Source organism: Spermophilus citellus, assembly GCF_964194105.1.
Source record: "Spermophilus citellus genome assembly, contig: SCAFFOLD_59, whole genome shotgun sequence".
NCBI lineage: Eukaryota > Metazoa > Chordata > Mammalia > Rodentia > Sciuridae > Spermophilus > Spermophilus citellus.
The window spans coordinates 2,245,166-2,253,095 of NW_027673003.1; positions in this window are offsets into that span (position 1 = coordinate 2,245,166).

Genomic DNA, 7,930 nt, shown 5'->3' on the forward strand with positions numbered 1-7,930 from the left:
ACTGGAAATGAATGCTTCAACATAGCAGAACGACATATGGGGAACCAAGTCGCCTTAGTGTACTGATCATTACCTGAAAGTATCATCCAGTTTGGGTGAAAAAATATTTGCTGAGATTTCTGGAGATTCGTAATTTTTGGAAGCTTGGCAACCCCTTTCCATGAAAGTGTTTCTCGCCAGTCACTGCTTAGGTCTACATCAAGAGGAAACAAAACATAGAGATGGAACGTGAAACTACTTTACTGTTTCAAGTTTCAAGAAGCTAGCACAAACCGTGTTGGATTTAGAGTTCCAAATACATGTATCAATATTGGAGAAAACAGAGTGAAACCAAAAAATTCAAACTGTTACTAAAAATGAACGCTTCAACATAGAAGAACGGCATTTGGGGAACCAAGTCGCCTTAGTGTACTGATCATTCCCTGAAAGTATCATCCAGTTTGGATGAAAAAATATTTGCTGAGATTTCTGGAGATTCGTAATTTTTGGGAGCTTGGCAACCCCTTTCCATGAAAGTGTTTCTCACCAGTCACTGCTTAGGGCTACATCAAGAGGAAACAAAACATAGAGACAGAACGTGAAACTACTTTACTGTGTCAAGTTTCAAGAAGCTAGCACAAACCGTGTTGGATTTAGAGTTTCAAATACATGTATCAATATAGGAGAAAACAGAGTGAAACCTAAAAATTCAAACTGTTACTGGAAAGGAACGCTTCAACATAGAAGAACGACATTTGGGGAACCAAGTCGCATTAGTGTACTGATCATTACCTGAAAGTATCATCCAGTTTGGGTGAAAAAATATTTGCTGAGATTTCTGGAGATTCGTAATTTTTGGAAGCTTGGCAACCCCTTTCCATGAAAGTGTTTCTCGCCAGTCACTGCTTAGGGCTACATCAAGAGGAAACAAAACATAGAGACAGAACGTGAAACTACTTTACTGTGTCAAGTTTCAAGAAGCTAGCACAAACCGTGTTGGATTTAGAGTTCCAAATACATGTATCAATATAGAAGAAAACAGAGTGAAACCTAAAAATTCAAACTGTTACTGGAAATGAACGCTTCAACATAGAAGAACGAAATTTGGGGAACCAAGTCGCCTTAGTGTACTGATCATTACCTGAAAGTATCATCCAGTTTGGGTGAAAAAATATTTGCTGAGATTTCTGGAGATTCGTAATTTTTGGATGCTTGGCAACCCCTTTCCATGAAAGTGTTTCACACCAGTCAGTGCTTAGGGCTACATCAAGAGAAAACAAAACATAGAGATAGAACGTGAAACTACTTTACTGTTTCAAGTTTCAAGAAGCTAGCACAAACCGTGTTGGATTTAGAGTTCCAAATACATGTATCAATATAGGAGAAAACAGAGTGAAACCTAAAAATTCAAACTGTTACTGGAAATGAAAGCTTCAACATAGAAGAACGAAATTTGGGGAACCAAGTCGCCTTAGTGTACTGATCATTACCTGAAAGTATCATCCAGTTTGGGTGAAAAAACATTTGCTGAGATTTCTGGAGATTCGTAATTTTTGGAAGCTTGGCAACCCCTTTCCATGAAAGTGTTTCTCGCCAGTCACTGCTTAGGGCTACATCAAGAGGAAACAAAACATAGAGACAGAACGTGAAACTACTTTACTGTGTCAAGTTTCAAGAAGCTAGCACAAACCGTGTTGGATTTAGAGTTCCAAATATATGTATCAATATAGGAGAAAACAGAGTGAAACCTAAAAATTCAAACTGTTACAGGAAATGAACGCTTCAACATAGAAGAACGACATTTGGGGAACCAAGTCGCCTTAGTGTACTGATCATTACCTGAAAGTATCATCCAGTTTGGGTGAAAAAATATTTGCTGAGATTTCTGGAGATTCGTAATTTTTGGAAGCTTGGCAACCCCTTTCCATGAAAGTGTTTCTCGCCAGTCACTGCTTAGGGCTACATCAAGAGGAAACAAAACATAGAGACAGAACGTGAAACTACTTTACTGTGTCAAGTTTCAAGAAGCTAGCACAAACCGTGTTGGATTTAGAGTTCCAAATACATGTATCAATATAGGAGAAAACAGAGTGAAACCTAAAAATTCAAACTGTTACTGGAAATGAACGCTTCAACATAGAAGAACGACATTTGGGGAACCAAGTCGCCTTAGTGTACTGATCATTACCTGAAAGTATCATCCAGTTTGGGTAAAAAATATTTGCTGAGATTTCTGGAGATTCGTAATTTTTGGAAGCTTGGAAACCCCTTGCCATGGAAGTGTTTCTCGCCAGTCACTGCTTAGGGCTACATCAAGAGGAAACAAAACATAGAGACAGAACGTGAAACTACTTTACTGTGTCAAGTTTCAAGAAGCTAGCACAAACCGTGTTGGATTTAGAGTTCCAAATACATCTATCAATATAGGAGAAAACAGAGTGAAACCTAAAAATTCAAACTGTTACGGGAAAGGAACGCTTCAACATAGAAGAACGAAATTTGGGGAACCAAGTCGCCTTAGTGTACTGATCATTACCTGAAAGTATCATCCAGTTTGGGTGAAAATATTTGCTGAGATTTCTGGAGATTCGTAATTTTTGGAAGCTTGGCAACCCCTTTCCATGAAAGTGTTTCTCGCCAGTCACTGCTTAGGGCTACATCAAGAGGAAACAAAACATAGAGATAGAACATGAAACTACTTTACTGTGTAAAGTTTCAAGAAGCTAGCACAAACCGTGTTGGATTTAGAGTTCCAAATACATGTATCAATATAGGAGAAAACAGAGTGAAACCTAAAAATTCAAACTGTTACTGGAAATGAACGCTTCAACATAGAAGAACGACATTTGGGGAACCAAGTCGCCTTAGTGTACTGATCATTACCTGAAAGTATCATCCAGTTTGGTTGAAAAAATATTTGCTGAGATTTCTGGAGATTCGTAATTTTTGGAAGCTTGGCAACCCCTTTCCATGGAAGTGTTTCTCGCCAGTCACTGCTTAGGGCTACATCAAGAGGAAACAAAACATAGAGATAGAACGTGAAACTACTTTACTGTGTCAAGTTTCAAGAAGCTAGCACAAACCGTGTTGGATTTAGAGTTTCAAATACATGTATCAATATAGGAGAAAACAGAGTGAAACCTAAAAATTCAAACTGTTACTGGAAAGGAACGCTTCAACATAGAAGAACGACATTTGGGGAACCAAGTCGCATTAGTGTACTGATCATTACCTGAAAGTATCATCCAGTTTGGGTTAAAAAAATATTTGCTGAGATTTCTGGAGATTCATAATTTTTGGAAGCTTGGCAACCCCTTTCCATGGAAGTGTTTCTCGCCAGTCACTGCTTAGGGCTACATCAAGAGGAAAGAAAACATAAAGATAGAACGTGAAACTACTTTACTGTTTCAAGTTTCAAGAAGCTAGCACAAACCGTGTTGGATTTAGAGTTCCAAATACATGTATCTATATAGGAGAAAACAGAGTGAAACCTAAAAATTCAAACTGTTACTGGAAATGAACGCTTCAACATAGCAGAACGACATATGGGGAACCAAGTCGCCTTAGTGTACTGATCATTACCTGAAAGTATCATCCAGTTTGGGTGAAAAAATATTTGCTGAGATTTCTGGAGATTCGTAATTTTTGGAAGCTTGGCAACCCCTTTCCATGAAAGTGTTTCTCGCCAGTCACTGCTTAGGTCTACATCAAGAGGAAACAAAACATAGAGATGGAACGTGAAACTACTTTACTGTTTCAAGTTTCAAGAAGCTAGCACAAACCGTGTTGGATTTAGAGTTCCAAATACATGTATCAATATAGGAGAAAACAGAGTGAAACCAAAAAATTCAAACTGTTACTAAAAATGAACGCTTCAACATAGAAGAACGGCATTTGGGGAACCAAGTCGCCTTAGTGTACTGATCATTCCCTGAAAGTATCATCCAGTTTGGATGAAAAAATATTTGCTGAGATTTCTGGAGATTCGTAATTTTTGGGAGCTTGGCAACCCCTTTCCATGAAAGTGTTTCTCGCCAGTCACTGCTTAGGGCTACATCAAGAGGAAACAAAACATAGAGACAGAACGTGAAACTACTTTACTGTGTCAAGTTTCAAGAAGCTAGCACAAACCGTGTTGGATTTAGAGTTTCAAATACATGTATCAATATAGGAGAAAACAGAGTGAAACCTAAAAATTCAAACTGTTACTGGAAAGGAACGCTTCAACATAGAAGAACGACATTTGGGGAACCAAGTCGCATTAGTGTACTGATCATTACCTGAAAGTATCATCCAGTTTGGGTGAAAAAATATTTGCTGAGATTTCTGGAGATTCGTAATTTTTGGAAGCTTGGCAACCCCTTTCCATGAAAGTGTTTCTCGCCAGTCACTGCTTAGGGCTACATCAAGAGGAAACAAAACATAGAGACAGAACGTGAAACTACTTTACTGTGTCAAGTTTCAAGAAGCTAGCACAAACCATGTTGGATTTAGAGTTCCAAACACATGTATCAATATAGGAGAAAACAGAGTGAAACCTAAAAATTCAAACTGTTACTGGAAATGAACGCTTCAACATAGAAGAACGACATTTGGGGAACCAAGTCGCCTTAGTGTACTGATCATTACCTGAAAGTATCATCCAGTTTGGGTGAAAAAACATTTGCTGAGATTTCTGGAGATTCGTAATTTTTGAAAGCTTGGCAACCCCTTTCCATGAAAGTGTTTCTCGCCAGTCACTCCTAACGGCTACATCAAGAGGAAACAAAACATAGAGACAGAACGTGAAACTACTTTACTGTGTCAAGTTTCAAGAAGCTAGCACAAACCGTGTTGGATTTAGAGTTCCAAATACATGTATCAATATAGGAGAAAACAGAGTGAAACCTAAAAATTCAAGCTGTTACTGGAAATGAACGCTTCAACATAGAAGAACGGCATTTGGGGAACCAAGTCGCCTTAGTGTACTGATCATTACCTGAAAGTATCATCCAGTTTGGGTGAAAAAATATTTGCTGAGATTTCTGGAGATTCGTAATTTTTGGGAGCTTGGCAACCCCTTTCCATGAAAGTGTTTCTCACCAGTAACTGCTTAGGGCTACATCAAGACGAAACAAAACGTAGAGACAGAACATGAAACTACTTTACTGTGTCAAGTTTCAAGAAGCTAGCACAAACCGTGTTGGATTTAGAGTTCCAAATACATGTATCAATATAGAAGAAAACAGAGTGAAACCTAAAAATTCAAACTGTTACTGGAAATGAACGCTTCAACATAGAAGAACGAAATTTGGGGAACCAAGTCGCCTTAGTGTACTGATCATTACCTGAAAGTATCATCCAGTTTGGGTGAAAAAATATTTGCTGAGATTTCTGGAGATTCGTAATTTTTGGATGCTTGGCAACCCCTTTCCATGAAAGTGTTTCACACCAGTCAGTGCTTAGGGCTACATCAAGAGAAAACAAAACATAGAGATAGAAAGTGAAACTACTTTACTGTTTCAAGTTTCAAGAAGCTAGCACAAACCGTGTTGGATTTAGAGTTCCAAATACATGTATCAATATAGGAGAAAACAGAGTGAAACCTAAAAATTCAAACTGTTACTGGAAATGAACGCTTCAACATAGAAGAACGAAATTTGGGGAACCAAGTCGCCTTAGTGTACTGATCATTACCTGAAAGTATCATCCAGTTTGGGTGAAAAAACATTTGCTGAGATTTCTGGAGATTCGTAATTTTTGGAAGCTTGGCAACCCCTTTCCATGAAAGTGTTTCTCGCCAGTCACTGCTTAGGGCTACATCAAGAGGAAACAAAACATAGAGACAGAACGTGAAACTACTTTACTGTGTCAAGTTTCAAGAAGCTAGCACAAACCGTGTTGGATTTAGAGTTCCAAATATATGTATCAATATAGGAGAAAACAGAGTGAAACCTAAAAATTCAAACTGTTACAGGAAATGAACGCTTCAACATAGAAGAACGACATTTGGGGAACCAAGTCGCCTTAGTGTACTGATCATTACCTGAAAGTATCATCCAGTTTGGGTGAAAAAATATTTGCTGAGATTTCTGGAGATTCGTAATTTTTGGGAGCTTGGCAACCCCTTTCCATGAAAGTGTTTCTCTCCAGTAACTGCTTAGGGCTACATCAAGACGAAACAAAACATAGAGACAGAACGTGAAACTACTTTACTGTTTCAAGTTTCAAGAAGCTAGCACAAACCGTGTTGGATTTAGAGTTCCAAATACATGTATCAATATAGAAGAAAACAGAGTGAAACCTAAAAATTCAAACTGTTACTGGAAATGAACGCTTCAACATAGAAGAACGAAATTTGGGGAACCAAGTCGCATTAGTGTACTGATCATTACCTGAAAGTATCATCCAGTTTGGGTGAAAAAATATTTGCTGAGATTTCTGGAGATTCGTAATTTTTGGATGCTTGGCAACCCCTTTCCATGAAAGTGTTTCACACCAGTCAGTGCTTAGGGCTACATCAAGAGAAAACAAAACATAGAGATAGAACGTGAAACTACTTTACTGTTTCAAGTTTCAAGAAGCTAGCACAAACCGTGTTGGATTTAGAGTTCCAAATACATGTATCAATATAGGAGAAAACAGAGTGAAACCTAAAAATTCAAACTGTTACTGGAAATGAAAGCTTCAACATAGAAGAACGAAATTTGGGGAACCAAGTCGCCTTAGTGTACTGATCATTACCTGAAAGTATCATCCAGTTTGGGTGAAAAAACATTTGCTGAGATTTCTGGAGATTCGTAATTTTTGGAAGCTTGGCAACCCCTTTCCATGAAAGTGTTTCTCGCCAGTCACTGCTTAGGGCTACATCAAGAGGAAACAAAACATAGAGACAGAACGTGAAACTACTTTACTGTGTCAAGTTTCAAGAAGCTAGCACAAACCGTGTTGGATTTAGAGTTCCAAATATATGTATCAATATAGGAGAAAACAGAGTGAAACCTAAAAATTCAAACTGTTACAGGAAATGAACGCTTCAACATAGAAGAACGACATTTGGGGAACCAAGTCGCCTTAGTGTACTGATCATTACCTGAAAGTATCATCCAGTTTGGGTGAAAAAATATTTGCTGAGATTTCTGGAGATTCGTAATTTTTGGAAGCTTGGCAACCCCTTTCCATGAAAGTGTTTCTCGCCAGTCACTGCTTACGGCTACATCAAGAGGAAACAAAACATAGAGACAGAACGTGAAACTACTTTACTGTGTCAAGTTTCAAGAAGCTAGCCCAAACCGTGTTGGATTTAGAGTTCCAAATACATGTATCAATATAGGAGAAAACAGAGTGAAACCTAAAAATTCAAACTGTTACTGGAAATGAACGCTTCAACATAGAAGAACGACATTTGGGGAACCAAGTCGCCTTAGTGTACTGACCATTACCTGAAAGTGTCATCCAGTTTGGGTGAAAAAATATTTGCTGAGATTTCTGGAGATTCGTAATTTTTGGAAGCTTGGAAACCCCTTTCCATGGAAGTGTTTCTCGCCAGTCACTGCTTAGGGCTACATCAAGAGGAAACAAAACATAGAGACAGAACGTGAAACTACTTTACTGTGTCAAGTTTCAAGAAGCTAGCACAAACCGTGTTGGATTTAGAGTTCCAAATACATCTATCAATATAGGAGAAAACAGAGTGAAACCTAAAAATTCAAACTGTTACGGGAAAGGAACGCTTCAACATAGAAGAACGAAATTTGGGGAACCAAGTCGCCTTAGTGTACTGATCATTACCTGAAAGTATCATCCAGTTTGGGTGAAAATATTTGCTGAGATTTCTGGAGATTTGTAATTTTTGGAAGCTTGGCAACCCCTTTCCATGAAAGTGTTTCTCGCCAGTCACTGCTTAGGGCTACATCAAGAGGAAACAAAACATAGAGATAGAACATGAAACTACTTTACTGTGTAAAGTTTC